Source organism: Mobula birostris, chromosome X (genome assembly GCF_030028105.1).
Source record: "Mobula birostris isolate sMobBir1 chromosome X, sMobBir1.hap1, whole genome shotgun sequence".
NCBI lineage: Eukaryota > Metazoa > Chordata > Chondrichthyes > Myliobatiformes > Myliobatidae > Mobula > Mobula birostris.
In genome coordinates, this window is record NC_092402.1 from 69,889,589 (window position 1) to 69,911,080 (window position 21,492).

At 42.7% G+C, this 21,492-nt stretch overlaps 1 protein-coding gene across 9 annotated transcripts in view; it reads left to right on the top strand.

Moving 5' to 3' along the window:
- The window catches only part of LOC140191620 (polypeptide N-acetylgalactosaminyltransferase 6-like), an 84,461-nt gene that overhangs the window by 7,915 nt on the left and 55,054 nt on the right, over nt 1–21,492 (top strand). The window contains exon 2 of one of the 9 annotated variants that reach the window (XM_072249179.1): nt 17,514–17,635. The exons of 6 other annotated variants lie outside the window; for them this stretch is intronic. The gene's annotated coding sequence lies outside the window, so the exon portion shown is untranslated. Of the gene's footprint in view, nt 1–5,242; nt 5,277–17,513; nt 17,636–21,492 lie in introns of those variants that run through there. 2 more of the 9 variants (XM_072249186.1, XM_072249183.1) reach the window with 2 other exon arrangements.

The window sequence follows — 21,492 nt, forward strand, 5'->3', positions numbered from 1 at the left end:
CGTGGGGGATTGAGTATTCAAAATAGTTGAGGTTGCAATTGAGAGGCAGCTTGATTGCAGGATTCAGTCTATGATCTCATTCTTCGTTTAAGACTTTGCAACACCCACTGTGCTGCTACTGATACTAAAAAATGACACCGTATGTCTCCACAAAGGACGCACTCACAGTCAAATCTGAGTCATTTAGAAGTTTTGTGAATTGAAGAGAAACTTTATTTTCATTATTTTGTATATGATGAAGGGTCTGCATGTTGGGGAATGGAAACAGTGCTCGATCAGGGACAGCATGTGTCAGACATAAAATTTCCGTCCTGTCTCAGAATGGGTTCAACTTCCAACTATTGCAATATATTAGAGTTCCCTGTTTTCCCACTCTAGCTATCCCATGCACCGATTCAAATTTGTGGCAGGTTGATGATATTTTTGCCCTTAGTATTTTTAAATGCAGAAATAGCTTTGTCAGAGTCCACAGGTCTACTGGAAATGAATTGATGTACGTCATTAAAATTACCCTTTGACTTCAGTACCCCAAGTTTATTCACTGATGTTTAATTTGCCCAATCTGCCTTTACCTGGTATTGGCAGGCAATGGTTCCTTTTTAGTTGGTCATTACTTTAAGTTGTGCCTGTTGGGGAGGAGAAGAGTTCTCATTTGCCACAAGGAAAAAGCAATAGGATAGTGTTGTAGTGAAATTTACATCATCTGTAGCAATCTGTAATAACAATATCCTGAGCTTGTTAAACTGGTGGTAACTTTAAAGACCGAGGAATTAAGGCAACCAATTTCAACAGTGCAATTAACAACATGTCCTAATCACACTGCTGGCTTCAGCTTGCTTTCTAGTCAGAATAACTACCCTGATGAAGGGTTTTGGCCTGAAATGTCAACTCTTCATTCCTCTCCATAGATGCTGCCTGACCTGCTGAGTTCCTCCAGCAATTTGTGTGTGTTGCTCTGGATTTCCAGCGTCTGCAGAATCTCTTGTGTTTAGAATAGGTACCCAGGAGCCTCTAGCTAGAGGAGGCTTGTATGGAGCAGAAACACTGGTGCAACCTGTTGAGGCTGTTGAGGCTGTGTAGGTTTAATTTTAAAGATGGTCAAGAGATAATAGGGTACTTAGCTTTACAATCTTTAATTAGTTTTCATTACTTTTTAAACTTTGTTACCAGTACTTTCAATTATACCATGCCCAGTATCCAATTATCTCCCTCTAGTTGGAAGATTAACTTGAGTCAGTGTCAGTTCAGTAAATGTACAGAATATAACACCACTTTAAAATTTGACTAAATATTCTGAACTGGGTGTGGGGGTGGAGGGCAACCACGTTCAGTAAGATTGCCCTCATTCCACTGCCTCTGATCCCAGCCACGGTGTCAAATGGAAAGGCTTCCCTTCCTGCTTTAAACTATTGCCTCTGGAGTTCTGTAAGGACTTTGGCATGGTATGCACCTCTACTAGATTTAAATATTGCCCTTGGTTGAACGAATTCTTTCTGTTGTAGGGCTGCTTGCCTGTTATTTGGTCTTGGATGAGTGAGTGCCACAAGTTCTGGATGCTTGCCTCTATCCCCCACCCCACGGTACCAGTTACCCTGTCCAAAATGTCTTTCTGTCATCAAACAGAATATTCATAACTTCTATGTCATTCCAACTCATGATCTCAAAATCTCTGAGACATATGGAGATTCTGGTTTGGGACTTTTTTCCCTGGAGTGTAAAAAGTTTATAAAATCATGAGCAGCGCAGATGGAGTGAATGGTCAGTCTTTTTCTAGGATAGGGGAGCCTAAAGCTAGGTTTTAGAGGGATATGGGCCAATGCAGTCTCAGGCAGGCAACTTGGTCGGCATGAACGCGTTGGGCTGAAGGGCCTGTTTCTCTACTAAAACCAAAAGCAGAGTATTGCTGATGTCAGAAGTCTGAATCCCTGAGGTATCACTTATCTCCAGCCGTCCTGATTCATCTGCTGCCTTAAATATCATTGCTTTAGATTTTATTGAAGTAGGAGACAAATATATGGAGGATGAGGCCACAAACGTACACAGTGCAGAATAACTAAGGCAAAGTCAGCATGTACTATGTTTTTTGAATCCCCACCCTTTATGGCTGACGATCAATATAAATGCACTTTAAGGATGTGTGCTTAGCCTGCTGCTCTGCTCTCTACATATGACCGTGTGGCTAAGCACAGCTCAAGCACAATCTATACGTTCACCAGTAACGCCGCTGTTGTAGGCAGAATCTCAGATGGTGACGAGGAGGCGTACAGGAGTGAGATAGGTCGGCTGGTTGAATGGTATCGTAACAACAACCATGCACTCAATGTCAACAGGATGAAGGAATTGATTGTGGACTTCAGGAAGGGGAAGTCAAGGGACACACACCAGTCCTCATGGGTGGGAAGAGACGCAGCTTCATGCTCCTGGGTGCCAAGTTCTTTAAGATTCTATCCTGGGTCCAACACATTGATGCACTCATAGAGAAGGCACGCCCCTGTCTCTTTCTTCATTAGGAGTTTGAGGTGATTTGGTATGTCACCGAAGACACTTAAAAATTTCTGCAGATGTATGGTACAGAACACTAAGAGGCTACAGAGGGTTGTAGACTGGCCAGTTCCATCCCAGGTATAACCCTCCCCACCATCAAGGACACCTTCAAGAGACCGAGAGTCAAGAAGGCAGCATCCATCATCAAGGGCCCTCACCACCCAGGCCATAATGCCCTCTTCTCCTTACTACTATTGGCAGGGAGGTACAGGAGCCTGAAGACCCACACTCAACGATTCGGAAACAGCTTCTTCCCCTCTGCCATTTGAGTTTGAACAGTCTATGAACACTATTATTTCTATTTTTGCACTGTTTATTTTGTAAGTAAAGGTGATTTTGTCTTTGCGCTGCACTGCTGCCGCAAACAACAAATTTCATGTCATATATGACAGTGCTAATAAACCTGATTCTGATTGTACTGTTTCAGTTGTTGAGACTGTTTGGCTCCAGGTCATCGTGGGTCAATCCTGGTGTTTTTGATCTGTGTCATTCAGTACCTGGTTTAAACTGAGGAAAGCAAAGTTGGAAAACTTCGCCTTCGATTTTAAAGTGATACAGGTAGTTCTAGTACAGAAAATGGTTCCCAAGTTAAAATACTAGTTGTGGCGAGTGTGGTTGTGACAGGTTTAGAAACCACATGTCATTAACTTTTCAGTTAACACCAAGCTCTTCATTTTACCAAACAAGCAAATTTGAAGAATGCCAGTTAAACAATCTGGAAATGTTGGCTTTAAATAGATCTTGGTATCTTTTTGATAAGATACTTCTATACATCAGGTTAGGCCACACTGTTGTGCGCACGACTTGGTTCTTGAACCAATTGGCATAACCTTTATCAATAGGGTAGCAAAACTATGACCACTTTGATTCAAACTAAAAATTGACTTTTTTTTACTTTGTTTTAATTGTGTTTTTTCTTATATAACATTAGTTCTTTTTATTGTGAATGCTGCTTATATGATATGTGCCTGCAGTGTTGCTGCAAGTTAGTTTTTCCATTGCACTTGTGTGTACAACAATAAACTTGACTTTGTAGCTGCAGAATGATCCAAATTTCCACTGTTTCAAAATAAGGACTTTGCATTGTTGTTAAAGCCTTCGGTAAACTAATTTGTCACTAGAGAAGTTTTAAAAAATTTTGCAACAAAATCTTTAAGACTCTGCACCTAATAATCGAGTACTGACACTGCCCTTGTAGATGTGCCTTTGATATTATCCCATATCTTCAACAGTCTCCTGGGTGTTGAGGTATATGGGTCAGAATATTTCCTGTCAAGCTACGGTATCTTTTGTGCAGGCACAGCACAGTTCTATTTTTGAAAGAATCAGAATAGGTGTACAGTGACTATACACCTTTAAGCTTGTTCCCTGGCTATAACTGGGTATAAGACTCATAATGGGTTGATGTGGTATTATAATTTGGGTTATTCCCTAATCCTTTTTGTGCCCCGTGTGAAAGTCAGCTTCCCCTTGACAATCCCATGCTTTTAAATTGAAACCAAAGATGTGCCAAAAAACAAAACGTTGTGATGTGGGTTGAACAATCAACTTTTCCACCGTTGGGATATGCGCTGGAAATAGGACTGGATGCGACTCTGTAATCTTGAACTTGAAAAATTAACAGAAACACACTATACTGACAGTTTAGTGTGAGTTACATGACCTATTGGTTAAATGTATTACAACTATAACAATACAGAGGTGAGGATAAATCTGCAGGTTAACAATCAATAAAGTATCTGATTAAAATCAAAACAAAACCTGCAGTTGGTGGAAATCTAAAATAACAACACAAAATTCTGGAAACCTCAGCAGGTCAGGCTGGTTGAGAAGAGAAGAAACTAATATTTCATGTCACTCTGGCTTTGCCCTATCAGAGATGTTCTCCCCCCACCCTTGCTCCGTTCAATAAGCATCTTTTCTTACGTTTATTGATGCGACCAAAGGGGTGAAGCAAAAGTTTTAATAGATTGAAAGAATAGTGCTCTGGTGTCAAGTGGACCTGAATAAATTCAATAAATTCCTGAAAAATCACTCCTCAACACTTTTTTCCTCCTTCAATCAATATATATTATGTACCAGCAGCAGCCTGGTTATATGTTTTCTTTAAACATCCGCGGCAAAATTATCTTCTTAAAATGGGATCAAACTGTTCCAGTTCCAATTACTTTTTTGTAGCAACAGACGAAAGCCAAAAGGAACCGTGGATGGAAACGTTAGAAGCATTGCCCAAGCCAAGGGGGAATTGACTCAATTAGATTTAGATGCCACCATAACAGGTTATTCTGTCATAGGAGCAAATTTGATTTGGTGTTTCCATTTGTCCATCAGCACACTATCAATATAAGTAAAGTTGAATCATCCTCCTTTTTTGCCTGCAGTCAAAACAGGCCCTGTATATAATTCTCATAAAGACAATCCCAGCTTTACATTTGTCACACTACTTGGCCTAATTGCAAAGATGTGTTAACAAAAGCTGCTTCTCACCACCCGGGGGCCCCCCCCCCCCCCGCCGCCACCTTGCCACAATGAATTGACACTGGATGGGAAATGGGGCAAGAGTATAGCTGACCTGCCATTCTTGTGCAGCTCAAAAAAAAACCCAATCCTCCACAATGGGCAAAACAAATCTGCTTCCTGCTTGCACTTCCTCAACAGCACAGGAGAGGATCGAGAGCGTGCAGGGGAATTGGCAGCAGTCTGAGGTTTACCAGTTGTTGCACCCAAATTAGGTAATGTCTCAAAGTTTGGATTTCTGTCCAGAGTTTGTCTTTATGTTCAGAGATGTATGAGTACTGTTATATCCATTCTGACATCAACACAATTTTTCAGTAATGCTGACACTGTATTGATGTGAAATGCAGTGGTGTTCCCTTATTTGTTAATGTGGTTAAAACTGTCAGTCATTTGGGTTTTATGGTACTCTTTTAGCCTGTCTTTCACTCCTACAACTTTAGTTCTAAACCTCTTGAATTTACAGTACTGTGCAAAAGTTTTAGGCATGTGTGTATATATAGCTAGGGTGTTTTTTACATCGTTTCTCGCATGGGTTAATTTTGATTTGATGTGAAGCACCCGCTAGAAAGACATCCACCTCCGTCCTCTCACAAACAAGAGAAAATCTGCCGATGCTGGAAATCCAAGCAACGTGCACAAAATGCTGGAGGAGCTCAGCAGGCCAGGCAGCATCTATGCAAAAGGGTCCTGCTGAAGGATCTTGGCCTGAAACATCGACTGTACTCTTTTCCATAGATGCTGCTTGGCCTGATGAGTTCCTCCACCATTTTGTGTGTTGCCTGCATCCCCATCCTCTATTTACCCTAGAAACAACAATATCTGTGAGTCTTAAGTTTTTGTTAATATTGTTAAACACTTAGTAGATAGAGGCCTTGGGCACCTATATAACAAAGGTGGCTGCTCTTTCTGGCCGTGCACTCTTCCTGATGTTTGCATAGGGCAATTAAGGCATTTGTAAGGAACAATGTACTGAGCAAAGGCAATAATTTCCAACAATTTTGTGTAAAACTGATATGACATTGCCTTGGGTAGGATATTTTAAGATCTCTACAGCTACTCCTAGCTTGTTCTTGTGGCTTCCATGATGTCATTTCCTGCCAACTATTTTTAATCCTGTAAGCAACTTTGCCATAAGATGCTTTGAAACACCCATGGCTTGAAATCATGCTTTGTAATATTGCCACATTAATGTTCATTGCACCAGTATTGACAGGTTTGCTTGCAATTTCCTCTGAACTGAGTTAATTAGCATTGTGGGACAAAGTAATTTCAATGGGACACGTTGAGCATGAGAGGTTAATATCACACATGGTGATTTCACACTATTAGAGCTGGTTGAATGATGCAGAGTATTCAAGATCACATCCATGGGTGGCAGGGAAAAAAGTATTGAAAGGCTTTGTGCGTTTTGCACCATTAGTTTTAATAGAAATGCAACACTATAAGAGGTCCCTTTCCATGCAGGTCGAACTGTCTGTATTTCCTTTGAACAAGCCGGGCCTGAAGGGTGCACCTAACATACCCTGAACCATTTCATTGGGTTCCTGACACATAATTTAATTACAGCAATAATCCTCAGTGATATACTAATCTGTTCTCTTATGTGGTACGAGAAAGACCTGCAGCTATTCAGTGAAAACATTATATGTACTTATGCTAAATTTTTTATAAAAACTCAAGTTCTTGGTCTGTGTGTGTTGTCTGTCTATCGTTTTTGATTTGCATAGTTTGTCATCTTTTGCACACTGGTTCATTGTCAGTCTTTCGAATTAGAATTAGAATTTTTTTTATTTCTTACATCCATCTCGCAACGTGAGGGAGTAAAAATCCTTATGTTGCGTCTCTGTTGCAATGTACAAGCAATAAGGAAGGGAAATGTGAGAGGATATTGCCCAAACACTAAGATTGTTTTGTATACATGTATGTCCAGTCAGATACAATGTACAGACAGATATCAATCCAATCAATGTGTATTGATCAATCTGATGACCTGGTAGAAGAAGCTGTCCCACAGCCTGTTGGTCCTTGCCTTAATGGCAAACTACAATTTGTCATTGTAGTTTTTCACTGATTCTCAAACAAGAGAAAATCTGCAGATGCTGGAAATCCGAGCAACACACACAAAATGCTGGAGGAACTCAGCAAGCCAGGTAGCATCAATGGGGAAAAAAGTACAGTTGATGTTTTGGGCCAAAATGCTGACTGTACTTTTTTCCATGCATGCTGCCTGGGCTGCTGGGTACCTCCAGCATTTTGTGTGGGTTTTCATTGATTTTATTTTATTTGTTTGTTCTACTGTGAATGTCTGCAAGAAAATGATTCTCGGGGTAGTGTTTGGTGACATATACATACTTTGATAAGTTTACTTTGAACTTTGAGCTTGTGTGCCCGACGCCAGCCCCCTAGGCCTGAGTCGACGTAGTAGTAGTGGTCATGTAGGCTTCAAAGTTCCATCTTTAGCCCTCTCCAATTTGCCATTGATATGCAGCATGTTTCTTCCTGGTAATACACCAAAAAGACAATAAATTATGACTATGTGGTCCAATACATTGCCTAGGTAATATTTGACCAATCGCATTTCTGGTGAAAAAAATTCAGATTGAGTAATGCACCCAGCTGTCGGATGTTGGAGGAATCTAAGGTGGGGGCTTATATGGGAGGCAGGGTTTGAGGGTCGGCACAACATTGTGGGCTGAAGGGCCTGTACTGTGCTGTACTATTCCATGTTCTATGTGTCAACTTGATACTCAGTTGCAGAGTGTGTTCATGTGTACTACCAACCTTCGCCTTTTGCTTTGTTTGTTCTTGTAACTTATAGTAAGTTTTGTCTTGCATTGTACTACTGCCACAAAACAACAAATTTCACAACGTGTCAGTCACAATGAAAGTAAACTAACCATAATATAAAGAGAATACCAAAACCCTTTTCAGGTGCTTTTATGGAATATAAAAGTGGATAAGTCTCCGGGTCCGGACAAGATATTCCCTAGGACCTTGAGGGAAGTTAGTGTGGAAATAGCAGGGGCTCTGACAGAAATATTTCAAATGTCATTAGAAATGGGGATGGTGCCGGAGGATTAGCGTATTGCTCATGTTGTTCCATTGTTTAAAAAGGGTTCTAAGAGTAAACCTAGCAATTATCGGCCTGTGAGTTTGACGTCAGTGGTGGGTAAATTGATGGAAAATATTCTCAGAGATTGTATATATAATTATCTGGATAGACAGGGTCTGATTAGGAACAGTCAACATGGATTCGTGCGTGGAAGATCATGTTTGACAAATCTTATTGAATTTTTTGAAGAGGTTACTAAGAAAGTTGACAAGGGTAAAGCAGTGGATGTTGTCTATATGGACTTTAGTAAGGCCTTTGACAAGGTTCCACATGAAAGCTTAGTTAGGAAAGTTCAATCATTAGGTATTAATATGGAAGTAGTAAAATGGATTCAGCAGTGGCTAGACGGGAGACACCAGAGAGTAGTGGTGGATAACTGTGTGTCAGATTGGAGGACGGTGTGTAGCGGTGTGCCTCAGGGATCTGTACTGGGTCCAATGTTGTTTGTAATATATATTAATGATCTGGATAATGGGGTGGTAAATTGGATTAGTAAGTATGCAGATAATACTAAGAAAGGTGGTGTTGTAGATAATGAAGTAGGTTTTCAAAGCTTGCAGAGAGATTTAGGCCGGTTAGAAGAATGGGCTGAAAGATGGCAGATGGAGTTTAATGCTGATAAATGTGAGGTGCTACATTTTGGTAGGACTAATCAAAATAGGACATACATGGTAAATGGTAGGGCATTGAAGAATGCAGTAGAACAGAGGGATCTAGGAATAATGGTGCATAGTTCCCTGAAGGTGGAATCTCATGTGGGTAGGGTGGTGAAGAAAGGTTTTGGTATGCTGGCCTTTATAAATCAGAGCATTGAGTATAGGAGTTGGGATGTAATGTTGAAACTGTACAAGGCATTAGTGAGGCCAAATTTGGAGTATTGTGTACAGTTCTGGTCACTGAATTATAGGAGAGATGTCAACAAAATAGAGAGAGTACAGAGAGATTTACTAGAATGTTACCTGGGTTTCAGCAACTAAGTTACAGAAAAAGGTTGAACAAGTTGGGTCTTTATTCTTTGGAGCGTAGAAGGTTGAGGGGGACTTGATAGAGGTATTTAAAATTATAAGGGGTATAGATAGAGTTGACGTGGATAGGCTTTTTCCATTGAGAGTAGGGGAGATTCAAACAAGAGGACATGAGTTGAGAGTTGGGGGCAAAAGTTTAGGGGTAACATGAGGGGGAACTTCTTTACTCAGAGAGTGGTAGCTGTGTGGAATGAGCTTCCAGCAGAAGTGGTTGAGGCAGGTTTGATGTTGTCGTTTAAGGTTAAATTGGATAGCTATATGGACAAAGGAATGGAGGGTTATGGGTTGAGTGCAGGTCGGTGAGACTAGGTGAGAGTAAGCGTTCGGCACGGACTAGAAGGGCCAAGATGGCCTGTTTCCATGCTGTAATTGTTATATGGTTATATGCATAAAGAGTAAAAGAGAAGCAAGAGTGGACACCGGACACCTGGAGGATGATGTTGGAGAGGTAGTAATGAGGAGCAAAAAAACTAGCCGACGAACTGAATAAATGTTTTGTTCACTGTGGAAGACTTTCGCAATGTGCCAGAAATTCGAGAGTGTCAGGGGACAGAAGTGAGTAGTTACGATTACTAAGGAGAAGGTGCTTGGGAAGCTGAAGGGTCTGAAGTTAGATAAGCCACCCGGAGCATTTGGACTACACCCCAGGGTTCCGAAAGAGGTAGCTGAAAAGATTGGTGAGGCATTAGTAATGATCTTTCAAAAATCACGAGTATCAGGAAAGATTCCAGAGGACTGAAAAATGTCACTCCACTCTTTAAGAAGGGATGGAGACAAAAGACGGGGAAATTTATAGGCCAGTTAGCCTGACTTCAGTGGTTGAGAAAATGTTGGAGTCCATACTTAAGGTTGAGGTTTTAGGGTACTTAGAAACACATGCTAAAATAGGCCAAAGTCACGATGGTTTTCTTAAGGAGGAATCTTACCTGACAAATCTGTTGTAATTCTTTGAGGAAATAACAGATAGGATAGACAAAGGACAGTCAGTAGATGTTGATTACTTGGATTTTCAGAAGGCTTTTGACGAGGTGCCACACATGAGTCTGCTAAACAAGATAAGAGCCTGTAGTATTACAGGAAAGGTACTAGTGTGGAGAGAAGATTGGTTGATTGGCAGAAGGCAAAGATTGGGAATAAATGGGGCCTTTTCTGGTTGACTACCAATGACTAGTGGTCTGCAAGGGTCGGTGTTGGGACCACTTCTTTTCATATTATATGTAAATGATCTGGATGATGGAATTGACGGCATTGTAGCCAAGTTTGTGGATGATACAAAGATGGGTGGAGAGGCATATAGTGCTAGGGAAGTAGGGAGTTTGTGGAAGAACTTGGACAGATTAGGAGATTGAGCAAAGAAGTGGCAGATGGAATACAGTGTAGAGGTCATACACTTTGGTAGAAGGAATAAAGGCATAGACTATTTTCTAAATGAGGAGCAAATTCAGAAATCAGAAGTGCAAAGGACTTGGGAGTCCTAGTGCAAGATTCCCTGAAGGTTAACTTGCAGATTAAGTTGATGGTAAGGAAGGCAAATGCGATGTTGGGCATTCATTTCCAGAGGACTAGAATATAAAGGCAAGGATGTAATGCTGAGGATTTATAAGGCACTGGTCAGACCAAATTTGGAATATTCTGAGCAGTTTTGGGCCACGTATCTGATAAAGGATGTACTGACATTGGAGAGGGTCCAGAAAGGGTTAATATAGGAAGGAGCATTTGTTGACTCTGGGCCTGTAATCACTGGAGTTTAGAAGAAAAAGGGGATCTTGTTGGAATCTGCCAAGTATTTTAAGGCACAGATAGAGTGGATGTGTGGAGGATGTTTCCAATCGTGAGAGAGTCTAGGACCAAAGGGCACAGCCTCAGAATTGAGGGACATCCCTTTAGAACAGGGATGAGGGGGAATTTCTTTAGCCAGAGGGTGGTGAGTCTGTGGAATTCATTGCCACAGGCGGCTGTGGAGGCCAAATCATTGGGTGTATTTAAAGTGGAAGTTGATAGATACCTAATTAGTAAAAGCATCAAAGATTAAGGGGAGAAGGTAGGAGAATAGGGTTGAAAGGGAACATAAATTGGACATGATCAAATAGTGGAGCAGAGTCGATGGGACAAATGGCTTATGGTCTTATGATCAACCAGATTCTGATACTGTAGTTAATTTTCCATCCCAACAGTCACCACACCTACTATAGTTTAGTTTCATTCACACACATGAGAATATATGGCATATCATTACAAAACGTCAGTCAGGGTGCCATGGTGGTTTAGCAGTTAATGCAACACTGTTCTGGCTTGGGGCATTCAGCGTTCAATTCTGTCACCGTCTGTAAGGAGTTTGTACCTTCTCCCCATGAACCGCATGAGTTTCCTCTGGGTGTTCCGGCTTCCTCACACTCTCCATGGTCTTACTGATTAATTGGTCATTGTAAATTGTCTTGCGATTCGGCTCGTGTTAAATGAGTGGCAGCTTGGCTCAGCTCATTGGGCTAGAAGTTGTTCCGTGCTGTGTCTTTCAATAAACAAGTAAAAATAAGTTTAGAAACTGTGAAAATCTGGGGCAGAAGCATCAATGCATGTAGTATCCCACTTGTCAGAGCCTACTGATTATAAAATGACTTATTTTATTCCCAATCCTACAACCCCTGTCAGTACATTGCCCCTAAATCTACATAGTGTAATGGCATTGGCCAGCCTCTCTGAAAATCCACATATACTTACATGCATCGGCTGCCCTCGTCTATTCTACTAGTCACACGCTCATAGAAAATTCTAGCAAGTTAATCAAACATGTTACTTGGTTATTTCTGTGGTCATAGCTAATTTAAAACAATGCATGAAGTGCACTTATTTATTTATCTGTTTAGAGATATGATACAGAACAGGCCCTTTTGGCTCTATGAGCTGCACCGCCCAGCAACCCACCGATTTAATCCCAGCCTAATCACAGGACAATTTACAATGACCAATTGACCTATTAACCAGTACGTCTTTGGATTGTGGGAGGAAACTGGAGCATCTGGAGGAAACACACATGGTTCATCGAGAGGACGTACAAACTCCTTAGAGGTGGCAGTGGGAATTGAACTCCCAGCTCTGCACTGAGCTACTACGTATGCTTGTGAAAGCAGAGATATTTTCTATTAGAATCAACACACTATAATGAAATAGTGTTGCCTTCGCTACACCTGTGGCTCATCAGCAATGTGTTTTGCACATTGCTGGTGTAGAGAGTGTCCCTTGGGTAGAATAGTAAGATTGCCCTATTATAACAGAGGTTTACTTTAAACACTTTGGGACATGCTTGTTCTGCTGAGTTAATATTCCTCTTGCTCAGAATTCCCAGTTCTAAGCAATACACACCGAATGCTGGAGAACCTCAGCAGGTCAGGCAGTATATATGTATAAGAATAAACAGTCGATGCTTTGAGCTGAGATCCTTCTTCAGGGTTGGAGAGGAAGGAGGCAGATGCCAGAATAAGAAGGCAGGGAAGGAATATAAACTAGGTGAAAGGTGGAGGCGTGAAGTAAGAAGCTGGGAGGTGATAGGTGGAGAAGGTAAAGGGCTGGAGAAGGAATTTGATAGGAGAGGAAAGTGGACCATGGGAGAATGGAGAGGAGGAGGGGATCCAGGGGGAGGTGATAGGCAAGTGAGGAAAAGAGGTAAGAAGCCAGAGTGGGCAAATGAAAAAGAGGTAAGGAGGAGGGGAAAGTTACTGGAAGTTGGATAAATTGATGTTTATGCCATCGTGGTGGAGGCTACATAAATGGAATGTGAGGTGTTGCTCCTCCAAACTGAGGGTGGCCTCATTGTGGCAGAAGAGGAGGCCACAGAGTGACATGTCAGAATGGGAATGGGGAAGGAACTGAAATGGTTGGCCACCAGGAAATTCCACTTTTCCATAAGATATAGGAGCAGAATTAGGCCATCTGGCCCATCAAGTCTGCTCCGCCATTCAATCATACTGATCCTTTTTTAATCTCCTCCTCAACCCCAGTTCCCGTCACCTTTGACGCCATGTCCAATCAAGAACCAATCAATCTCTGCCTTAAATACGCCCAGTGACCTGGCCTCCACAGTTACAGTTGCTAACAAATTCCACAGATTCACCACCCTTTGGCTAAAGAAATTTCTCTGCATCTCTGTTTTGAAAGGGTGCCCTCTATCCTGAAGCTGTGCCCTCTTGCAGGTGGAAATGGTGTGCTCAACAAAGCGGTCCCCCAATCTACGTCAGGTCTCACCAATGTAGAGGGGACTGCATTTGGAGCACCGGATACAGTAGACGACCTCAACAGATTCTCAAATGACGTGTTGCCTCAGCTGGAAGGACTGTTTGGGGCCCTGACTGGAGGTTTGGGAGGAGGTGAATAAACAGGTGTAACACTTCTGTTTGCAGGAATGAGTGCCAGGAGGGAGATTAGTGGCGAAGGATGAATGGACAGGGGAATCACAGAGGGAGCGATCCCTGTGGAAAGCTGAGAGTGGGGGGGAGGGGGAGGGGGAGGTACAGGTATGTTCGGTGGTATGGCCCCATTAAAGATGGCGGAAGTTGTGGAGAATGATGTGTTGGATGCAGAGGCTCATGGGAGGACAAGTGGAACTCTATTCCTGTTAAGGTGGGGAAGATGGGGTGAGTGTGGATGTCTGGGAAATGGAGGAGCTGTAGGTGAGAGCAGCATCAATAATAGAGGAAGAGAAACCTCATTCTTTGAAGAAGGAGGACATCTCTGATGTTCTGGAATAGAAAGCCTAATCCTGGGAACAGATGTGATAGAGATGAAGGAACTGAGAAAAGGGAGTAGCATTTTTACAGGGTGGGAAGAGGTATAGTCAAGATAATTCTGGAAATCGGTTGGTTTATAAAAGATATCGGTTGACAGCTTGTCTCCAGAGATGGAGACAGAGATCAAGAAAGGGGAGAGAGGTGTCAGAAATGGACGAAGTTAATTTAAGAGTGGGGTGGAGGGAGGGAATGTCGACTCAGACCATGAGAGGCCTGCATCGGGCGTTTTCATGCCTTACAAGGCGCAGATTGGAAGTCTGTGTGGGGCACCACTCCTCGCTCAGACTAGAGCAATGTGTGATTAAGTGCCTTGCTCAAGGACACAAGCACGCTACCACAGCTGAGGTTCGAACTAGCGACCTTGAGATAACTAGACGAACGCCTTAACCACTTGGCCATGTGCCCAACAACGTGGAAGTTGGAGGCAAAGTTGATAAAATTGACGAACTCAGCATAGGTGTATGAAGCAGCACCAATGCAACCATCAATGTAGCGCAGAAAGAATTCGGGAGCCTTACCAGGGAAGGCTTGGAACATGGACTGTTGTGCATAGCCAATGAAAAGGCAGGCATAGCTGGGGCCCACATGGGTGCCCATGGCTACACCTTGACTTTGAAGAAAGTGGGAGGAGCTGAAAGGAAAATTATTGATTGTGAGGACCAGTTCCACCAGATGGAGGGGAAGAAACTGGTTGAGTCTGTTGTCAAGAAAGAAGCAGAAAGTTAAGGCCGCCTTGGTGGGGATCAGAAGTATATATTTCTGTGTAAAATAGGACTGGACAGTAGAGATGCATACATCAGGATGCTCTTTATCGACTGCAGCTTAGAATTCAATACTATCATCCCCTCAAAACTAATCAGTAAGCTTCAAGACCTTGGTCTCAATACCTCCTTGTGTAATTGGATCTTCAATTTCCTCAAATGCAGACCTCAGTCAATTTGGATTGACGACAACATCTCCTCTATAATCTCCATCAGCATACGTACACCACAAGGCTGTGTACTTAGCCCCCTGCTCTGCTCACTTTACATCTGTGACTGTGTGGCTGAGCACAGTTCCAATGCCGTATTCAAGTTTGCTGACGACACCACTGTCGTAGGCTGAATCAAAGGTGGTGATGAATCGGCTTATAGGAGGGAGATTGAAAATCTGGCTGAGTGGTGACACAACAACAACCTCTCACTCAATGTCAACAAAACTAAGGAGCTGATTATTGACCTCAGCAGGAAGAAACCAGAGGTCCGTGAGCCAGTCTTCATTGGGGGATCAAATGTAGAGAGGATCAGCAACTTTAAATTCCTCGGAGTTGACATTTCAGAGGACCCGTCCTGGGCCTACCATATAAGTGCAATTATGAAGAAAGCACAGCAGCACCTCTACTTCCTTAGGAGTTTGTGAAGATTCAGCACGACATCTAAAACTTTGACAAACTTCTATAGATGTGTGGTGGAGAGTATATTGACTGGCTGCATCACAGCCTGGTATGGAAACACCAGCACCCTTGAATGAAAAATCCTGCAAAACTCATGGATATGCCCAGTGCATCATGGGTAAAGCCCTCCCCATCACTGAACACATCTACACGGAGAGTTGTCACAGGAAATCAGCATCCATCATCAGGGACCCCCACCACCCAGCACATGCTCTCTTCTCACTGCTGACATCAGGAAGAAGGTACAGGAGTCTCAGGACTCACACTGCCAGGTTCAGGAACAATTATTACCCCTCAATCATCAGGCTCTTGAACTAGAGGATAACTTCACTCTATTTCACTTGTCCCATCATTGAAATATTCCCACAACCTATGGACTCACTTTCAAGGACTCTTCATCTCATGTTCTTGATATTCATTGTTTGTGTTTGTTTTTATTTTTTATATTTGCACGGTCATTTGTCTGCCCTTTTGGGTGGGGTCTTTGGTTGTATCTACTGTGAATGCTTGCAAGAAAATGAATCTCATTGTTGTATGTGGTGACATACATGTTCTTTGATAATAAATTTACTCTGAACTTTGATATCCATGGTGATAATGAGAAGTGAAACTAGTTGATGGCTTGTCAGCAATTAGAGATGAAATGGTACAGAGAAAGCAGAAAGCCAGAGTTGAGTGCTTGAGAAGGGGGGGTGGGTGTTGGAGACAGAAGAAGGAGTCATTGGTGTGGGGTGGGGAATCCTTGCCAAAGAATTGGGCTCGGAGATGGAGACGACAGAGGAAGAGCACAGTTCCCAGTTCTAACTTGCCTTCTACTCGATAAACAGATTATTCAACAAAAAGAAGTGCCAAGCATGAAAGTTCCCTTTTGACTTTGCATGTTTAGACTATGTGGGGGGAGCTTTCACTTTTTCCCCTCAAATTAAACCCTTTATTTTGTTTTTTTTTTTGGATAACAGGGCCACTTGTGTGTATTGAAAGGGAGCATTGGATCTATTTTTATCTAATTAACGAACGTAGGAGATCATTTGCTTGATCAATAAAGCCATCTTGAGCAACTTTTAAATTAGTGTTACTCCACTTGGAAGAGTGCTGTATTATTGACGAACTGGTGTTGATGGCCCTGGCAGTACAAATGACAGCCTGGTGTACAACTAGCCAGATATTGAATAGACACTGCCATTGATGTCACTCCTTGAAATAACTGGCACAGAAGCCCATTAGCTGAAACTTGGGATTTTCCCTACTACCCCCATTATAAGATGGTATGATGTCAGTACGGTACACTTTAGTCTCTGTCTGAGTACACTGTTGTGTGGTAGCACACTAGCTGGTAAAATCTCGGACTGCACCGGCCTGGCAAGGGGTTGAGAAGACTTTCCGACAGTTGAAGAACAACGATGTCTCTGAAATTCCTTGGCATGCCCTCTGCCTCCCAAACAGGATAATGATCACGCCAGAAATATTTCTCTGCCATGTTTTGAAACTTCGGCAGGGAATCTGTGTGCTCCAGAGGCTGCCTTGTTCTTCAGCTGTCAAGTAGCAGAGTCCGCAGTTCCCCACTGGCTTTGTCACTCAGCCTGGCCCCACAAAACCAGAGAGAAAGCAAATCATCCCAGATCCCAAGATAGTGCTGAAGATAAATTCAAATTGTTGCAAGCTAATGTTTCCATTTCCGGAAGTAGTATTTATGGCCTCTGAATGAGATTGTCTATTTAATGTTGGTGTTTGGCAGCTTTGCAGACTTGCCTGCCAGGAGGCAGAGTGGGATTGCAATACTCATGACTTAGCCACTAGTGCAGAGTTTTATCCCATCTAGTCCAGGCTGGAATTAATGAGAAGACCCAAAGGGACTGCACTACTAGCCTATTAAATAACTCAACTTCCGATTATATGGATTTTTGCATGACGATACAGAAGTACTGCAGCTGCCTTCAAAGAGTTAATATGCTTAGACATTTCTGGCAAGGATATGTTCCAGCTTTTGCATCCTGCAACAGAAATGACTCCAGTCCTTGCCCAAGGATACAGACATTACTAATGGGAAAAGGTGATAGTATATTCTTGAAACAGAGTATTTTTATTTTGTTTTTTAAAAAAAGGGCGGAACTGGAAACAGAAAAATGTCAGTTTGGGCCTAGAGTTGGGTGGAAATGAGGTCCAAGGTGGCCTGTGCATGCTGATATATCCAACAGCTACCTCACAAACCTACAAATTGTACACGGTAAGGATCCTCATCTTGATTTCCACTTTGTATGTAGAATTTGTAACGTAACTACAGATCTGCTAGCAGGCTGCAGCCCTTGAGAAACTGCCCAATAGAACTGCTAAACCAGGTAATGCTCTTTAATCCGCTCTTCCAGCTTTATTTGTGTCTTGGGTTGAAGTATTGAAATACATCTATGCCTTTGTGTGCATATGATGAGTTAGACAATTAATTGCAGCCTAAGAAAATGTTCTGGAAAGGAGTCGATACTTTGAGATCTTGCTGTCACATTACAATGTGTTCTGCCTGTAATTTTTGTGGGTATTATGCATCAACTGTTGTAAAGGATGCCCATTAAGATGAGGTTCCTCAGCCAGCAGGCTCCGTGCCAGTGATTTCAATATTTGAAGATAGTAGTGTCTACTTGATATCTAGCTAGTTTAGTACCAGGCTAAATCATTTAGTAGATGACACCAAGTTAGTTCATTCTATTTTGCTAAGTTTTTGCACCTTGCAGGGTCAAGAATTTTGTGTGTCTCTTTCTTAAATGGTTACTTTCCTTGCATAGTTCAGACCATTCCCTGCTCACTGCATAGTTCCAACGTGGTTGCCAAACAGGATAAAGGAATTATATTTCTTGTGTTTGCAAAGGGGCACAGGAGAATCAATTTTGCTCTGAGACGTGGAATGTATATTCCATCTTTTATACATTCTGTTGCTTTGATTGGCAGCAAGAACTGATCAGAACGAATTGGGTCTCTACCTGATCAACATTGTGCAAAACGTCTTCCAAAACACACTCTGCTGGCTGAAGACTTCAACATGCTTGTAAATCAGCAATGTCTGAAGTCTTTTATTTTCTGAAGTAGGAGATTCACTGTAGGAGAGTGAAGCTCACGGGATCCCAAGTCAAAATGTTACTTGTGCTTCTGGACTTGTTTTTTCCTTCTGGCATTGTAAATGTTTCTAACTTGGAATTGTAATGAGCACCACATCCTTTCCACACCAGTGTATAACCACACAATGTAATTTCTTTTTTTATTATTATTATTATTCATTCACAGGATGTGGGCGCTGCTGCTAAGGTCAGTGTTTATTGCCAATCCTTAAATATCAAACAGAATGGAAACGGCTGCTTTGATCCACTGTCTGTGCCATACACCAGGCAACCACCTACACTAATTCCACACTACTCTCACCGTATTCATAACAACTCTGCCCAGACACCTATACACTAGAGCAATTTACAATGGCCACTTAACCTACCAACCTCATGTCTTTGGAGCATGGGAGGAGACTGGAGCACAGCACACCGGGGGGGGGGGGGGGGACATGCAAACTCCACACAGACAGCACCAGAGGTCGGCTCCCCAGTTGCCCTGGAGAAGGTGGTGATAGTTAAGACAGAGGTCGATAGTTTCTTGATAAGTCAGGGCATGAGGGATACAGGGAGAAGGCAGGAGATTGTGTCTGAGGGGGAAATGGATCAGCATAATGGATCAACCCTAATTCTGCTTCTATATCTTATGGGTTTATGGTTAAATTGTTGAAGTCCTACTAGTGAATGTCAGGGATTATTGTGGAGTTCCGAAAATTATGGATAGTATAATTATCGATTAACTAAAATGAGAACTAGCCTTTAGGAAATAAATCCTGTACACAATTTAACTTCTGATATTTTGTGGATAGTGAAACCAGTCATTGGGTGTGGGACTTTCTGACACTGTCCCATTGAAACTACATAGGGAAGGACACTAGATGAATGTTCCTGCTATTGTGAAAGGTCTACCACTGCCACTTAAGACATAGTTCAGGAGAGGTCTGTTTTATCACTTTTGGGGGGAGCAAGGCATGGAGATAGAGGGGGTGAGGGAAGTATAAAACATCACATTCCCTTCTCCCTCCTCCTCCCCACCTCTGTCTCTCACCCCCTCTATCTCCATGCCTCCTCTCCTCTTTGCCCCTCTCTCTCTCTCCCCGCCCCCCCCCCATATGGGTCAGTTTTAGTGAGTCACGACAGTGAAGATACTCCTATTGGGGTGTGAGATTTAACACTCAGTGGTAATGAAGGAACAGGAATGTATTTCCAAATCGGTGCTGTGTGCTCTTGGAGAGAAGCTGCAGTTGGTGTTGGTGTTGCTGTGTACCTGCTGCCTATGTAGGCCCATGAGCTTGAGTGGTGCTGTAGGAACAGCTTTGACAAGTTGCTGTAATGCATTCTGGACGTGCTACACATTGCAGTGATAGTGTGCCTGTGGTGGAGGTCATGAATAGAATAGATAAGGTGGGGGTTAGGATGCCAATCAAGGGAGCCTGGATGGGATCAACCATCTTGACTGGTGTTAGAGCTGCCTTCGCCTTGACAGAGAGACCACAGTCAGTCTGTATTGGCAGGAACATCTCTGACTCCATCACACTGAGCACTGGATCCCCACAAGGCTGTGTGCTTAGCCCATTGCTGTTTACACTGCTAACACATGACTGTGCAGCCAGATTCAAGGAGAACCTGATCATTAAATTTGCAGACGATACCACAGTGGTGGGGCTCATCAGCAAAAATGATGAAACAATGTACAGGGAGGAGGTCAAACACCTAGAGAGCTGGTGCAGGGATAACAACTTGATGCTTAATGTCACCAAAACCAAGGAGATTATCGTCGATCTCAGACAGTCTCAGCCTGAGCACACATCCCTCAGCATCAGCGGCTCCACAGTGGAGAGAGTGGAAAACATCAAGTTCCTTGGGGTGCAGATCTCGGACAATCTCACCTGGTCCAGGAACACCACTGGAATTGTGAAACGGGCCCAGTAGAGATTGCACTTTCTGAGGAAGCTTAAACAAGCATCACTCCCCACTAATATCTTAACCACACTCTGCAGAGGCGTGGTTGAGAGTGTGCTGACCTTTTGAATCACAACCTGGTACTCCAGCTGCAGTGCTGTCAACAAAAAAGCCTTGCAGAGGGTGGTTAGGGGAGCAGAGAAGGTTATTGGGGTCTCCCTACCTTCTGTCCAAAACCTCTTTCAGAGTCGATGCCTCCAGAAGACACGGTACATCATTAAAGACCCCTCACACCCTCTCCATGAACTGTTTGTTCTTCTGCCATCAAGCAAACGTTACAGGAGCATCAAAACTAAAACCACAAGGCTACTAAACAGCTTCCTCCCACAGGCAGTCAGACTGCTAAATAGCTGCTCCACCTGACTCTGCCTTGGACACTTTTATCTTGCACTGGACACTTATAACTGATTTTAACTGACATGTGGCTGTTGTGTTTTACTATTTATTGTTATGTTTATTATTTAGTGTCGCGTTTGTTATGTTATGATTTCACTGCTCCTGAGAAACGCTGTCTCATTCTGTCCTGCAGAGCTGATGTACGGTTAGAGTGACAATAAAGTTTTTTGAATCTTGGATAAAGAAAGAGTGAGTTCCACCACGTTTCTGACCTGTGCCTTGAGTTTAAGGATTCCGTTACAAAGATGAATACTCTTATTATTGACATTGGACACACTGTTACAATAGGAAAGTTTTTTTTTTGGGGGGGGGGAAGAAATATCATTTAAGTAATGGATTGTTAACCCCAAACTGAGAGGTTTGCTATTGTGGTTTGTGAAAACCCATTGTGTTTCTGTGGCTCCTGTAGAGTCAGAAACCCAATGCATCGGAGAAGTGATAAAGTATTAAGATGAATAGCCAGAGGAGAAAAGGTTGAGCAGCCCTGGTAAAGGGTCCATTGGCCTGTTGCTTCCACAGCTGACTGCCATGTTTTGCACTGTGACAAACATCCTCAGCTCCTGAGGAAAGATTCTTCAAAGTTTCCCTATTGGTCTCAAAATGCCTAAGCCAGTAGATTGCCTGCTAAGGAAATAAC